Raw genomic sequence first — 17599 nt, 5'->3', positions numbered from 1 at the left:
CCTTTAATGGTAGTTACAAATAAAATAAGAAGTTTAAGGAGATATTCAGAGAAGAAATCCAAACGTTTATGGTGATTTATTTATTTTAAAATGCTTATATATACAGTCCTTATAAAGTTGTTGTTTAATGCTGACTGACTGGTCACTTAACTGTGTCACTACACAGCACAACTTTTTCTCTTCTAGGAATTCCCATTAGACCTTATAGGCCAGTAGACATAGTCGAACAAAGTCTGAGGCTATAGAAGATGGCTGCATTAGTGGCCAAGGGACCTTCGCTGTCACACACCTGCTGCAAGCCCATGGCACAATGCCAGCTGAGGTCAGTTAGCCCGCCAGGCACATTACCCTGGCAGCAGTTGCCAAGGTGACAGCATGTCAGAGCCTGCCTATTGAATAGTACCGGAACGCATCGCTGCCTGTGACCGATCCTTGGAACCTGTGGAAATGGGGACCAAAACCACACATAAAAATGCTTAACGGCATCTTGACTCTACACGTGGCAAGGGCCACGCTGCTATAGTGGTAAGATCCTTAACCTCTATAATCTCAACATTGCTGCTAGACAATAACACGCTTTCCCACAGACTTCCACCTTCGGCAAGCATAGGCAACGATCACAAATATGGAGGGAAAGAGAGCGAATGAATAGTGATAAAAGACATAAACTCAGAATGGGAGGTGAAAGGTGTCCAAGCTTTGTTGCAGCTATCACATTAACTGGAGGATGTGAAGCAGAGGGGAAATAGGCTGTGGGCGATGTGGTTTAATAGATTACTTACAATTGGACACAGGTATTTGGAGTTAGCTATTATACCCTTGAGGCCCAAAAAAGGATAAAAAAGCACCACAATGCAACAAACTACTGCTTCTTGCTCAAACGCCTTTGCGTTTCTGTAAAAAACGAACAATGTCATATAATATACTCCAAGCAAAAGTGCGTCATCTATTCAAAATATGCACACCTTGACTTTGAATATTTGCATCAGCTTGTTTTTTTTACTGTTTCTGAAGAACACTACACATTATCAAGTGTCCTTTCAGCCATAAGCTCTTTCGAATTCAACTCACTGTAGGCACGGCACAATTTGTTAAGGTCAAATCTTTGTCTGAATGGATCGAGTCAGAATTGTATTGAGGTCATCAAAAAGCACAAAGCCATATCTCTTCAAGGACACACCTGAATTTCAGCTAAGCTCCTAGAGCGTCAATCTCCCTCTGAAAGAATGGGAAAAAATGTAGACCTAAACCCGTTGAATAAGGTCTCAGCATTAGAAAACAGGCCCCTTCGGAAATGCCATTACGGCATGCACGTCGGCCCGTCGCACTGACTGAATTCAATTTACACAAGTATGCCATTTGGCAGCTCAAAAAAATCATCCCCAACACCAATTCAAGGTTGGTTTTAATCCGCCGTTTTTAAAAATCCCATTCGTAGTAAAGAAGTTAAATCCAAATAGTCACTTCAGAGAAATGTCTCCTTGGACCATGTCATTATTATAAATGACAACAAACGCCACAACAACAAAATCCTTTCATAGACAAGATTATACTTTTCACTTTCTCTGCGCTCACCATACTTATCAGTATTAAGAGTAGATAAGTGCAGGAATTCCTGTTGTTCAAGCCTCTCCAAACATGTCGCATAAAACCGTAGCAGAGAGTTTGCGGGCTGGAATAAAAGTAGCTAATTGATGCAATACACTAAGGACATAATTATCTCTTTGAATAACTGGCGGTGGTTTAATTGCTAGTAATTGTTCTCCAAACCTTGTTCAGAAGTGATGAACACAAGACTGTTATTATGCATCATGTGTTAATCCCGCTATTCTGTCTTAGTCATTAGGGCTTCTGTATCAAAGCACCATGATAAGGGCGGCAGAGAGGGGAAAATATCACATACACAGTGAGTGTGTACACTCATAATCGTGACATAATGCATTAGATTGCAGCATTTCTCCTTGACTAACCCTGTGTTACATGAATGTTAAACTTTATGCCACCTTGATTCTTTTCTCTTTGCTGTCAATTCTCCCTCAGATGTCATATTTATAACAGTGGGGCTTCAGTTATCCTGTGTTTGCTGTTAATTATTGCCACATTGCAACACCAGACTTGGAGCTCCACAGGAAACAAACACTGATTAACGTGATTGGGCCTGCTGAGAATTGCAGTCCGGTTGAAGTGTGCTGATTGTTGAACCGTTCCCACCCTCTCACCCCAGCAGTCTTGCCCTGTTGCCCTCTCTCTGAGCCTTGAGAAGCAGGTCAGTGGCAGTTACTTCAAAAGATGTCTGGGCTTTGCATAATGCAAATAAATCTAAGAAAAGAAAGTTTTATAACTCTTCATGTTTTTGAAATGATAGAGAATGCATTGATTAATAGGCGATGGCGTATAAATGGCAAACCCGTAGTAAAAAAGCACAAGAAAATATTTTTATATTTTATTTTAACTTTATGTAGATTGATGCCTGGCAGGGCCGCTCTTTCATATTCATGCTCAGCACTTTGGTTGCACGAGGGAGAGGGGGAGAAGGAAGTCTGTGTGGCTCTTTCCTGTCTCATTCCTGAGTCTCACGGGCTCATGTTTCACCTGCTACTAGCACATGTGTATGTAAGTGTATTTATCTTTGTGTTTTTTGAGCTATGAATACCTTCCCTTTAACATTTGAACTGCGTGACCAGATGGAGTAGGGGGACGCCATTGGAAGTTTTCAATTAAATGGAAGTTCTTGAATGAACTGCTTCACTATATTGTCAGCTGATGTGCAAAGATACCTGAGGTTTGCATTGCACTTATGCTGTTACAGACTGATCATCACTGCCCCCTACTGGTTTTGGATTTGGAAATGACACAATCGAAATAATTGTAATGATGTATCAAGTAACAAGTTTAATGCTGTTTAATGGTGCACTACACTTTCTACACTGTAAAAAAAACTTTGCACTTACATTTTTAAGTATAATCAACTTGGAAGTCATTTGAATTTAGATTTTTTTAATGTTGATTAGTGATGAGTTGCTGTAACTTATAAAATTAAGCTGAATTAGAGTTACAGCAACTCATCACTAGTAAAAAAAAAAGAAAAAATGAAAGATGAAATTACTTGTAAATCCAAGTTGATTATACTTAAGTGCATTTTTACAGTGTTCAGTTACACTGAAAAAAAAATCATTCATTGAATTTAATCAATTTTTTTAAGGTAAGTTGTTGCAATCGATTTATTTAAGCTACATTTAAACAAAAAAGATAGTAAAGTAAAATAAATTATACAACTTTTGTTTAAATGTAGCTTCAATAAATTGATTGCAACCACTTACCTTAAAAAAATTTATTAAATTCAATGAATAATTTTTTTTCAGTGTACAGGGAAAGTTGTAACATCATTTCTTTTAGCAACACATGGAGAGGAGGCTGTAAAAAGAACTGATTGTTCAAAAAGACTTTTAAAGGTGCCAAAAAATGCAATATTTTACATTGTTCTTTGATATCTACATAAGGTATGTGACTTTTTTAAGTGCAAAAATTATCCAGAAATGGTTTTACATGTCCATTTACAACCATAAGTTTTGTCCCCAGATTGAAATGGTCTCTTATTACCTTATTTGGAAGGGTCATGAATAATAATATTAAGCTCTGCTCTGATTGGCTGTTTATCAGAGCAGCTCTATTGAGTAGCTCTGTGTTTGTGTGAACAGACCTTATATGTTTGAGCCTGTATCTGACGAAGATAAGGAATTTGAGAAACAATCAATTATTTTGAGATTGGAAATGGACTGAGTGGTAAGTTTGTGGGTTTTTTATGGACCTGCAACTGTTAGTAGAACTTCAGCCTAGCATATAGCATTAACTAGTACATAATGCTAGCTCGCCAGTCACAACGTTGTTTTTAGCATTGTAACAACATTTTACTTAATTTAATGTGTCATTTAAATTGAATGTTGAGGGCGTACATCACAACTGCAACATCACAATTGGTGTTATGTTGAGATTGGCCTGTTTTTCAGTCTTCGTGCACAAGATTTAGATAAGTAGGAGGAAACGACCGTGTTTCATTGTAATGTCATTATAAACTCTTATTATTCATCTGTAAATAGTAGGTTTTATTTAAACAACCTTGTATATTTGTTCAATGTGATGAGAGTTAAATTGTGGTTTTAGAACACATAACAATATCTGTAAAATAATTTATATAAAAGGCTAAAGAATAAATTGAGGCATGATAGTAATCAGAGTGATCTTATTATCCACAAAACAAGCCGCCAAAGCAAACCGAGAATATGATATGATGGCAATGCCCAGTGAATAAAATAAATATATAATGAGCCAACAGTTTACAGAGGAAGTCGGTTGTTATGTGGATATCCATGTGTGTCTCTGCTAAAAAGTTAATGACAAGTTGTATTTTTGTATTCATGTGATTATAATTATTGATTTATAATTTTTTTCTGACTAAAGTGCACACTGTTTTTGTTTAAAGATGAACGAGAGAACAAGAGGGTAAGTGATGACAGAACATTTTTATCTTATGTCTTTAGTTTATCCTAGCTTGTTCGTATGTCGCACGTGGTACTTGGAACAGCATTATTTTGTGACTAGGCATCTCATTTCTCTTCCGTATTTCAGAAATCATAACAACCTTTATTTTTTCAGAGCCACAATTTTCTAATCTAGTCTAAGTAGAGACGAACAGATAAAATTACAGCCAATAGAAATACTTATTCTTGGTGGTAAGTTTTTATTATTATTATTATTTGTGTAACATTAAGTCCAAAATGTATGTTTTTCAAATGTTTCTCATGCAATGCTATAGTCTAAAATGTATGTTTGAGCTGTCTCTACTGATGTGAACATGTAGTCGTTTTCTTCAGCCAACTCCAATAATGTTAAATGGCTGATGTTTTTATATCAGTTCAATCTTGACAACCTTATTGTCTTCTTGTTTATTATTAAAATGCATTTCTAATTACATATGTATACAAAAATGAAAATGTAAAAAGGGATACTTTTATGAGAGATTGTATCTAAAACTGCTGAGGTTGGGTTCAATAAAATTATTTATTAATACACTGTAACGAATTTGCCTGTAGATTTTACAGTAAGTACCTGGCAAAAAAGTTGCCAGTAAAGTCTTGTAAAGTTTTGTGAATTTGCTTTTAATAACTGTAAAAATGAATTACAGTATAATACTGGATTTCATTTACAGGTTATTGTTGTACATAAATTACAGCAAAGTATTAGGTTTTTATATTAAAACACTACTTTATTGTAATTTAGTTTACAACTTTATCTTGTTTTCTTTTCAAATTACAGATATTACCTGGCAACTCTAGTTGCCAGGTAATATCTGTAAATTCCTCACAATACAATATGTTATTGTAGAATCTTTTTTACAACAACATAATGTGTTTTGAAATAATTACATCTTTTTGCTGCCAACTCGAGTTGCCAGCAAAAATCTGTAAATATTTTACAATACATTGTGTTGTTGTAAAAAATAAATAGTTAATCTTTGCTGATGCCTATTGTAAAGTGTTTTAAATAAGACCAGGCTTGCTTTAAATCCAAACATCACTGGATAAGATTCTCTTCAACTGTTAAATAAAACCATAGTCCAAGATGCAAAATCATGAAATTTTATTATTAAAACAAAATACAGTGTTACAATACTGTACATTTTCTTAACAGCATATTCTATTCATTTTCTTAACATTCAGTGAAATTCAGAAAACATTTAGAACATTGTCCATTCATATTGTGAGGAAGTCGCTTGAGACTTACAATTGAAGCCATTCAAAATCTATCAGCCGCTTAAGGAGAGAGGAGACGTGAGGGTTAATGCGGTTCTTCTTTTTCTCCGGTACCTTCCCTCTTTTTTGGCTAACCACCTTTGCTGTCTTGGTCCCACTGGACGGGTTCAGTCCAATGAAGCATCTGAAATCACAAAATCACATGAAAATAAACTTTATGAAAAAGTGCCTTAACTGCTCTACATGAGAGTGCAAAAATACATCAGGCTGTGCAAATCAAGCTGATTTGCCCTTTTCAGCTTAAGTGCAGAAAAACTGCAACAGCAATTCAGCTGGTAATTATTATTAATTTAATTTCAGTTGTGCTGTCCAGGCAAGCTAAACCAGGAAGTGGTTCTGCAATGCAATGACAATAGTGAAATATAGGGTCATAACAGTTGAAGGGATGATTTGGATTTCTAGTCACAAAATTGCATGAGTTATGGTTAGGTTAGTTGCATTAACATAACCTCAAGCAGCAGGTCCTCTGGTTGAAAATTTCCCGACTATCCCCTGCTTCAAAGGACAACAAAACATAAAACAAACCACAACAATATAACATTTTAGTATTCATAACATAATACACCATATTAAGTGTATTAAGCAACTTTATAGTGCTTTCAGACTTGAAAAACATTCTAGATAAGCAAGTTTGCAGTTTATTTACCTAAATGCTCAGTTACCCCAATGCAGAACTACTTTTCAAAATATATAATCAAATAAATCTTTATTGTCAATGTTTGAATGTTACAATTAATTGGTTCTGCAATGATATAAAGCATTTGGGTAAATAACTGCTAACTTAAATCAATTTATCAACTAAAAAAATCATGTTAAAGGGATTTCCTGTAAGCACACTTAAAGGTGCAGTGTGTAAAATTTAGCAGCATCTAGTGGAGAGATTGAGAATTGCAACCAACGGCTCAGCCCACTGCTCATCCCTTGCTTTTGAAACGCATAGAGAAGCTACAGTAGCCACCAACAGAAAAATGTGTCATTGTCGGAGACAAAAAATTTTGTCCGTTAAGGGCTTCTGTAGAAACATGGTGCACAAAATGGCGACCTCCACATAAGGGGACCCTCGTGCATGTAGATAAAAACGTCTTATTCTAAGGTAATAAAAACATAACGATTTATTATGAAAAGGTCTTTATACACCCATGATAATGTAGTTTTGTATATTATATTGCATTTCTGTCCAGACATCCTTCTAAAAATTACACACTGCACCTTTAAAGCAAAATAAAATCTCTGTTACTCATAATAGCACACTTTACAAAATAATGATAAACCGCATTGTACTTCAAGCACATAGTTACCTTTGAATGATCTCCAGTGTGCACTTGCTCCTCCTGGTACACCAGATTGAAGTTGTTGTAGATAGAAAACAAAGCTGCCATTCCAGCCACGAAGTTGGGATGTGGAGGCACAACCACCCGATGCTCAGCATCCAAACGCTGATTCACCTAAGCATAAACAAATGGTTTACATGCAAAAAATCTGTTGCTTTCCACATGAACATATCCACGTTAAACTAATTTGTGTCCTTCATAGCCCGTCTTTGCAATGCTTACAACTCATTACAAAAAATAGACTACCTTAGACAATTAAGTCAGGAAACTGTAGTCTTTTTTCAACGTCTGTTGCTGTTTCCAACACCTAAAAGACAAAGAAAAATAGATTCAAATGTACAGTAATTTTTCATAGCAATATCATTTTTTAAAGCTTGACTATTATTCTTTGTTGATCATACATTGTTGTAATATGCTAATGACTTGCAATGAAAATAATAAACCAGGCTTGATGACATACAGCCTGCATATGCGACCTCCGGAGACTGAAGCCTTCGGTTGAGAAACGGCCGTTCTCTCTCAATTATAGTTGCGAAAAAGTATCAATCTGCGCTACCAGTACACCATCAGAACCCGTTTTCAGCGCAGGTGGAAACATTATAACCCCAAAAAGGTTTCTCACTTGTTGTTTTATGAGTGGAAGTGCTACAATAAACACGCAGATATGCCCTGATCCCCTGGGTCCTCCGGGGCTCGGCTCGAGCAACCACCGAAATGGCCAACACATACGCGCACAGTTGCTTTACATTTACTTTACATGTCGCGTCTGAAACCACGCGGAAAACGTGACCGCGCCGCTTTTCTCCTCTTCAAATCGCGTGGGCGCTTCAGAGCTTCTTTCGTTGCTTAGCATTGCTTGACGCTGCCACCGGCGGAGAAAGAATTTGGCGCCTATGAACACGCACGTTTGTTAAAAACTCTCGATCTGATCCTATCAATATATTAATATTTCAAAATATATGTATGCATGTATAAGACCTATGCATCAATGTGGACGTGCATGTACGCGCATGCACGCACCCTGCTTGCATGCCTGAGTGACGTTAACGCATTGAAGTCCAATTTAAATATGAAAAGGGTTAACATGAAAGTTATACCATTTACTTTATTTTAACCACTAAACTGCTTCACCTGGGATTGCTTGTTCAAAATTTCTTTATTAACTTTATTGTGGGGCTTGACTGATACACGGTAAACTATATTTCAACCAACATTAACAATTATAATAGCTATTTATAATAGTATACTTACATATTGTGGATGAGTGGCGTGGCAATGTCCCTGCTCCTCTGCAATCCGACATAAAATGGCGTCAAGCTGCCTCGTGCAACGCATTCAACAGTGAATAACTGTAATACTGCATCATTTACAGGCAAGCGCAAATATACCTGTAATTTATTGTGGGGGAAAAGCTGTCAACTTCTGTAATAGTTTTTTGACCCACAATGCATTGCAATGTACAGCTAAACTTTGTAAAATGACAGAACAAGAAGTAACTGTAAAATTTTGCTGTAGAAATTACAGAAATTTGTTACAGTGTACATTGCACTCAGGATAAGTCATTTCTAAAAAGAAAACAAATCATTAATCATCATTTACCTGCCTGTTTTTTATATTATCTTAGAAATATTAATAGCATGTTGTTGTTTTTCAGATCAACTGCTATTGACATTGTTGAATCGGGACAAATGAGAAGTGATTTGGAAGAAAAATGTTTGCAACACATCCATTCCAGGTGGCTAATTTCTGTCCTTTTGAGTTATTCATGTAAAAATCTGTTTTTATTTTGTAAAGCTGTAGAGGATTTGGCCTAGTCATCCTACACCATTTGGCATAACTTCTGATTTCCTAAATCTCCTCATATTAGCAAGACCACAATAGACACATGTAACATGTCCTAGGTATAAAACACAATATATTTCCTGTAATACACACAGGTTGCTTTATATCATGAGTCTAATCCTATTTTTTATTGCCACTTGTAGAGTGCTGTGACAGATAAAACTGACACGCAGGACACAGTCAAAGCTTTAAAAGGTAAACTAAAAAGTCAAACAAACTTTTATGCATGCATATATGCAATTTATTTCAAACATGGAAGGCTAATGTTCATAGGTTAATTTTGTATATATTCTGTTTCCTTTTCACAAACCATGTGATAAAACAGTCTTTACATTGTCTGAATTGCAAGAAGAAGTGACCCTCCACTTAAAAATGTGTCATCTAAACCATTTGTGTTTTGGTTGAGCTATTTGTTGTTGTATCTTAAGTTGGTTAAAATGCACTTATGCATTTTTAAGTAACTTTTTGTGCAGAGAATTACAGTATTATTGTTATGATTATGATTATATGAATATTCAATGATTATATATTCATCGTGTACTTTTTATTAATACATGTAATGTGTTAATGTTGTACAAATTTATAAAAGTAGCTCTGTAATTGCATTTCACTGATCTTTGTTTTATATTGTATCTTTCTGGTCAAGAGATTATGTCTCTGTTTATTAATTTACTCTAGATATTTTTGTAATATATACAAGAAAATATGAAGTATATTAAATTCTAGATTCAAAATCTGTGTATGTGTGTGGCATAATATTTATATTTAATGATTTTGCACTTTTCAATATAACATTTTAAATATTAAAGCTTTAATTATAGCTTTATAATAAAATAGTAATGCTATTCGTGTAATGCTATTATATTTTTTAACAGTGTAATGCTAATATATTTCTTATAAGCTGAAGTACTATTGAAATGTTCTTGAAGCACATTAAAATTAAGCTTTAAATATATTCCAATTGTATTTCAAGAGTATGAGAGGTGCATTTTATAAAAATACACTTAAATGGCATTGTATTTAAAGTTGTTCCAATTCAACACAATTTCAATATTTAAAATATAATGCAAAGTTGTTTCAAAATAATACATTTAATATGCACTTAGTATAGTGTGCTTTAAATATATTAAGTATGTCCAAAAAAAACAACAGAATTTAAATATATTTCCTTTTCACCTGGGACCTTACAAAAACAAATACTGGTGTGCATCTTGAGATAAAACAATGGCACTGATATATGTTAAGATATGTCAATACAAGATATTTTAAGTTAAGGCAACTCACTCAAACAGGCATTTTAGTCTAGGACTAGGATAAGCCCTGTCTTGGAAACCACCCGAAAGAGTTCATATTAGTATACCTCAAAGGTACCTTTTGGTATGTATATACCTAAGTTGTACATACAGTATTAGGACCACATCATTTATGCATTTGGCAGACACTTTTATCCAAAGTGACTTATGTTGCATTACAAGTTATACATTTATGCAATGCATTGCTCTACCACTAAGCTATACAGGAGCACATCAATACTGACACTACTGCCCCTGTGACAGCTAAAAACCATTTTATGACTATTTTTACTGATAGTCAGAGTAATTCAGTAGATTGACACTATCCATGAAAATTCAGTCACTCAGCTTACATGAAAGGTTACAGGTTTCTAAACAATGTATACAAAAAAGAATTAGCACATTTGACAAAAGTCTTTTAAAATGAACTTGAACTATAAAAGTTTTACACAGATGTACACAGTCACGAATCCTCTATTTGAGGTTACACTAACAGCTTTGGTGATTAATAAGTTTCAAACTAAGGGCAATACGGCTTTTAACCGAGCAAACAGCCTATAAAAGTACAGAAATGATTTACCCATGCGGCCACCACCCACAGGCAGGTGTTTGTTAAATGGTGAATAACACTTCCCCGACAGAGATCGGCCAGCACTCTGTCTAATCACATCTGCAATTACAGAGGAGAAATATTGCCCCTAATTGATACGGCCCACCGATTTGTTTCGATTTCTCGTCGCCTCAAGTCGTTTTCTCCCTTTACCCGCTGGCTGCTAATGAATGGACTTGTTAGGAGGGGGCGTGTCTAAGTGAAAGTGACTCTTAAGCACAGCTCTGCCAGATGTATGACAGCAGAGAAAAGGGACGGTGTTAAAACAGCAGGAGGTGTAATGGCACCTCAGAGCTGTGGAAACAGGCAAGGAGTGGGCACCTGTCCATTAGGCCCCTTTGAGGATGGATGTGTTAAGTGGCTGGGATGCGGTCAAACTCTAGAGGGACAGTTGTCATAGAGACGCAGATGTCAGCCAGCAACCGGTTCGGGGGCTGCGGCTGTGCTGATGAAGACGGCAGATTAGATGATGTGAAAGACTGACTAATACCTACACCTCTCCTCATTTTCACCCACACCTGAGAGAGACGTTTGTCTTCTGATGGGAACTGTGAAGAGAACTGATAAATGTAAGCCAGATGAGGGACAGATGTAAGTGTAGGAGTTTGGATTGTCTCCTGCTGTTAAATCTGATAAATCTCAGATATATGTCTCTACTGGTGAAGTGAACCTGTTTCTCAGCATGGTGCTTCTAGTCCATCTATGGTTAGATAACTATATGATATAATATATATAACTAGGCAATATAAAAAGCATGTGGACTATTAAGTAGAAAGAGGGTGAAAGGAATAAGACGGAGACATATACAGTTGGATCCAAAAGTTTAGAAGTAAATATGTTCTATTTCACCTTTTTCTAATTTACAGTACATTTTCTAGACAACTTGAAGACATATTTTCTTGTACAAAGATGAAAACATGGCCGATGTCGTCAATTTGATAAGTCAATAAAATACTGTTTGCATTTTGACCATAATTTTACTATTTCCCCTCGGACTGTCTACAGATTATTCTTATTCGCAAAACGTGAAATATTGATTTTGTTTTCTTCATGGCTTTCTTGAGTTATTTTCAACCCAAAATATCATTTTGGTTTAAAAAGGGACGAATAAAACAACAGGGTTGTAGTTTAACCTATGCTGGGTTGCAGGGGCATTTTTAGGCATTGGCGAACTAGGCGGCTGCCTAGGGCACCACCAGCGGCAAAGGGCGCCATAGAGTACATATATATTTTGTATTCACTCTGGGGTGGTTTCCTGGGCAGGGATTAGACTAGTCCTAGACTAAAAAAAGTAATATCTGTCCAACCTGAAAACAACTTGCACTGACATATCTTAAAATACATCAGTGCCCTTTGATTTGCCTCAAAATGCACGCAAGTGATGTTTTTAGGAAGGCATGTTTGTTAAAATTAGTTAGATTAAACTAAGGCCTAGTCCTGGTTTAAGCTAATTCCTGTCCGGGAAACCACCTGAGTCTGACTGAGTAAAAAAAGAGCACGGCAACAACAACAACAAAATAAATAAATAAAAAACTGTGATTGTCGCATGTTTAACACATAATGAACAGCAATATTTTTCACCAGCATCAGACAGAAGGTGGTATTTGTGGTTTGCAAAAAGTATTGCAGTTTTTAAAGACCACAGACAGCTTTTCTCTGTTTTTAACACACATTTTTTTTAAAACTGATATATCAAGCAATGTACTTGTGATGATTTAAATTTAAGGAAATGATTAAATTATGCACTCTCAAAATGTCTGGGTTATTTTTGACCCATAATGGGTAGATATTGGACAGAACACACCGCTGGGTTAAAATTGACCCAATGCTGGGTCATATATGTGCGTTTCATATATGCAAATGTGCGTTTCATATATGTAACACGTGACCTTTCCATGGCATTACACAATTACGTGAGGTCGCGGTGGCGCGTTACAGGGCCGGAGATAGAGGCGTTTCGCTAGATAAGACCCTTATGCCTCATTTGGGATCGTTTACAGTCCTTTGAAACTTCGTTGAAACTGCAATTTTAAACTGCATTAAAACTGTTACGTGTTGGGGTCCATTTAAGTCCATTAAAATGAGAAAAATCCTGGAATGTTTTACTCAAAAAACATCATTTCTTTTCGACTGAACAAAGAAAGACATCAACATTTTGATTGACATGGTGGTGAGTAAATTACCTGGATTTTTTTTTTTTAAGAAAATTGACTAATTTTTGTGCAGAAGGTTATATGTTGATTCCTATGAGCAAGCAAACAAACAATGCTTGAATAATATGAATAAAACCTGTTTGTTTGTTTGTTTGTTTGTTTGTTTGTTTGTTTGTTTGTTGGTTGGTTTGTTTGTATGTTTTCACCATGCCAGTTTATGGGCATGTTGTCTAAAAAGCATGGGGAGACATACCAAATACCAAAACAAAATTATGAAATTTTGTGAATTTTTTCAACTTAAAGGAATATTCCATTTTCTTAAAAAAAAACCAGATAATTTACTCACCACCATGTCATCCAAAATGTTGATGTCTTTCTTTGTTCAGTCGAGAAGAAATTATGTTTTTTGAGGAAAACATTGCAGGATTTTTCTCATTTTAATGGACTTTAATAAAGCCCAACATTTAATACTTAACTCAACACATAACAGTTTTTTTCAACTGAGTTTCAAAGGACTATAAACGATCCCAAACGAGGCATAAGGGTCTTATCTAGTGAAACTATTGTCATTTTTGACAAGAAAAATAAAAAATATGCACTTTTAAACCACAACTTTACTTCTAGGTCCGGTCCAGCGCGACCTAACGTAAATGCGTAGTGATGTAGGGAGGTCACGTGTTACATATATAAAACGCACATTTGCGGACCATTGTAAACAATAAACTGACACAAAGACATTAATTAGTATCATTCGACATACAACAACGTCAGAACGGTCCTCTCAACACACTTGTAAACACTGGGGCGGAGTTTCGCGTTCGTCCTCTGTGACCTCTTGACGTCATGACGTATTGCGTGAGGTCACACTGGGGCATCACGACCGGATCTAGACGAGAAGTTGTGCTTTAAAAGAGTATATTTGTTATTTTTATTGTCAAAAATGACAATCGTTTTGCTAGATAAGACCCTTATGCCTCGTTTGGGATTGTTTATAGTCATTTGAAACTCTGTTGAAAAAAACTGTTACGTGTTAAGTATTAAATGTTGGGCTCTATTAAAGTCTATTAAAATGAGAAAAATCCTGCAATGTTTTCCTCAAAAAACATAATTTCTTCTCGACTGAACAAAGAAAGACATCAACATTTTGGATGACATGGTGGTGAGTAAATTATCTGGATTTTTCTTTTAAGAAAATGGACTAATCCTTTAACTTGTTACTCAACTTGCCAAGTTCTAAAAAAAGTTCTTAAATGCATTTTCACTATACCCTATTCTATTAGCATTAAAATGTTTGCTATTGTTTATTGACACACGAGGAGACCGATAAGTCTCTAAAATTATTACTCAATGCTTTGCTTATTAACTGTGTGCAAAGTAAAGAGAGATAAAGCTTCTCTGTACTGTCTAGTTATCAGCTGGACAATGTGGCCATCTTCTGTTCCGAACTATAATTGCATTCAATGTGATTCAGCATACACATACCACACGCATGTTTAGTCATTTCTTCAAAATATATATAAATATTATATATTTATATATAATACAATTGAACACTATATGGTTCTATAAAGAACCTTTAACATCCACAGAACCTTTGTGTTGCAATGGTTCTTTGTGGCATCCCCTTTAGAGTTTAGTGAGAATAGGTTCCTGGGAGCAGTCAATCATTTGGCTTCAGGTATTATATATGTGCATTTGTTTGCTAGAGCATCCGAGTCATTAATTATGACTTATGTGACTCAGTGATGTCTCATTGAACATCAAAGGGGTAAAGAGAGAGAGTGCTTCATTATTGACGGGTCAAAGATGAAGAGGTTGCCCTGGCGACAGCCACGAAGCAATCATCTCAGACAGCCGATATCAACGTCACTCCTTTTACACCTGTATCATCAACACATCATAATAAATAATATTTAAAGAGGATAAAGAATAAAGAGGATTGTTTTGGTTTAGGTAAAAACATTTAACATTAGCTCAATATTAAAAAACAACAGAAGACTAAAGTCCCCAAAAGAAGTTCTAGGGTGTTTTAACAATAGTTTGATTTAAAAGAACTAAATATTCTTCATTTAACAGAATCGAATTTAACAGAATTTTATCTAAATAATGTAAAGTCCTAGAAAACTATTATATGTAAAACAGGAAAGAATGCAGAAACGCAGTAGCATTGTTAATACTACATGTTTAATTAAGATACACAATAATTTTTTATTAAGCTGCATTTCCATTGCCCTTCAAACAGCACAAATTGAAACACGGCAATTTTGCATAAACTCCCATATAACACAAAAATAAAAATTAACATGATTTACCGAGAAGACATTATCGACATCATTCATCATTAATCCAAGCAATAAAAACGATGATAGAAACTATTATACCACGGGTCTGTTGAATGCTGCATTCTGATTGGCTGAGAAATGTTCTATGGGTGTTGATTATTTTTCTGTAAACCGCACACCTATCTTTTCAAATGTCTTAAAAATAGACACCAGAGCAATGTTTGTGGTAACCGTGGTATAAGCGGAATAATTGACTCCGGTCCTTTGAATTATTTGAAAATAAATAATTGTGCCGCATTACCACCTTGGTGTGCATTATTTTCTTATAATTCAATGGCCCGTCGTCAATTATTCCTTACACATTTTACACTCATGTAAGCATTTATGAAAGAAGCTAACCGGGTCATAGCAAAACCGTAAGTGAGCATGCGTTAGCCGCTTGCTAACATGATTCTCTGACAATTTATTAAGAGTTTAAACAACGACATCATTCATCATTAATCCAAGCAATAAAACGACAATAGAAACTAACATTTTACACTCATTTAAGCATTTATGTAAGCTAACTGGGTCATAGCAAAACCGTAAGTGAGCATGCTTTAGCCGCTTGCTAACATGACTCTCTGACCGTATATTAAGAGTTTAAACAACGACATCATTCATCATTAATCCAAGCAATAAAACGACGATAGTAACTAGCATTTTACACTCATTGAGGCATTTATGTAAGCTAACCGGGTCATAGCAAAACCGATAGTAGGCATGCTTTAGCCACTTGTTAACATGACTCTCTGACAGTATATTAAGAGTTTAAACAACGACATCGTTCATCATTAATCCAAGCAATAAAACGACGATAGTAACTAACATTTTACACTCATTGAGGCATTTATGTAAGCTAACCGGGTCATAGCAAAACCGTAAGTGAGCATGCTTTAGCCGCTTACTAACATGACTCTCTGACCGTATATTAAGAGTTTAAACAACGACATCATTCATCATTAATCCAAGCAATAAAACGACGATAGTAACTAACATTTTACACTCATTTAAGCAAGTATGTAGCTATAATCATACTTACAGGTTGTGGTTAGGAGACGCATGTTGTTCCAAATAAAGTGGGTACTGAACCATCTTTCATTGCCATACGTCTAGTAAATCCCTCCATTAAAAATTAATTTTCACAGCCAAACGTTTAGTATATCCTTTCTTGAAAAAGTAATTTTAACAACAGATTCTTCATTTATCTTCATCCTTTGGTGGTGAAAACAACACAAACTGAAAACACAGCGTGATATGATGTTTACACACTAACTAGCTGTGGGCAGGTCATAGTTTTCGTTTCGCCCGCGGGCAAGGCTGTAGGTGGAGATTTTTACGCAAAGTGTTGTAAAGTGTGACGTGGATAAAGTCAGGCAGGAGATTCAATCCATACAATGACTCGTTTTTAGCGATTCAGAGTTGACTCCCTACTTTAGAAGCCAATAACTTTTTTAATCGTGAACATTTTTTACAATGATGGACAACTGACACACTGCAATACAGGTCAGTTTTGATTTTGGATCTGTGTGGCTCTTTTAGCATGTCACACCATGAAACATACACCAACAAATATATGTATGTGCAGGTTAGGCTGTTATAGCAAAAATCCTTATTTTAATGTCCTCACAAATTTTAGCTACCGTACATATATGCGGTCCTCACAGGTAAAAAAAAATACTTTTTTTCCATAATCTAATTAGAGGATTAATTTTTTTAGCCTGATATAAAACAATTGCATGTGTGTGTGTTGAGGCAGATCAAATTTTTACCTAAACGAATGTGCTACAACAACGCATTTTGTGTCTATAAGGACAACACATTAAATTAAATTAAATGTGTAACTACATCTCTATTAAAACAACACACCTTGTGTTGTCTCTTTTATTTATTTTAACACAAAATCAACACGAAACACAAAACCATGTGTAAATATTTAATTTAAGCTGGTATTTCTGTTGTAGCAAGCTGGTCTAGCTGTGTTTTGGTCACCTTTTAAGCTGGTCTAGCTTTGTTTGGGTCACATTTCAAGCTAGTCTAGCTGGACTTTGCTTGTCAGGCTGGAAGATCAGCTGACCCACCAGCTTGACCAGCTTTTCCAGGCTTGAAAGACCATCTTAGACCAGCTACTGCCACCTTAAACCAGCTAAAACCAGCTACCAGCTTATGCTGGTCTTTGCTGGATTTTTTTAGTAGGGAACTGTAGCCTAGTCTACGGTGTATGTGTTTGTGCGCGCGCG

General features: G+C 35.6%; 2 long non-coding RNA genes across 2 annotated transcripts; one reads left to right on the top strand and one right to left on the bottom strand.

The window, feature by feature from the left end:
* Window positions 1-406: 406 nt before the first annotated feature.
* On the top strand, window positions 407-2920 carry LOC129451505 (uncharacterized). The gene is made up of 3 exons (XR_008646790.2): window positions 407-525; window positions 1840-1906; window positions 2041-2920. It is a non-coding gene; the product is annotated as an uncharacterized lncRNA (long non-coding RNA).
* A 2762-nt stretch (window positions 2921-5682) lies between these two features.
* LOC129421207 (uncharacterized) lies at window positions 5683-8685 on the bottom strand. The gene is made up of 4 exons (XR_012358176.1): window positions 8393-8685; window positions 7388-7448; window positions 7109-7255; window positions 5683-5934 (listed from the first exon to the last, which is right to left on the bottom strand). It is a non-coding gene; the product is annotated as an uncharacterized lncRNA (long non-coding RNA).
* Between the last annotated feature and the right edge of the window lie 8914 nt (window positions 8686-17599).

Source organism: Misgurnus anguillicaudatus, chromosome 17 (assembly GCF_027580225.2).
Source record: "Misgurnus anguillicaudatus chromosome 17, ASM2758022v2, whole genome shotgun sequence".
Classification (NCBI taxonomy): Eukaryota; Metazoa; Chordata; class Actinopteri; order Cypriniformes; family Cobitidae; genus Misgurnus; species Misgurnus anguillicaudatus.
This window is presented reverse-complemented; position numbering and strand designations above follow the sequence as displayed.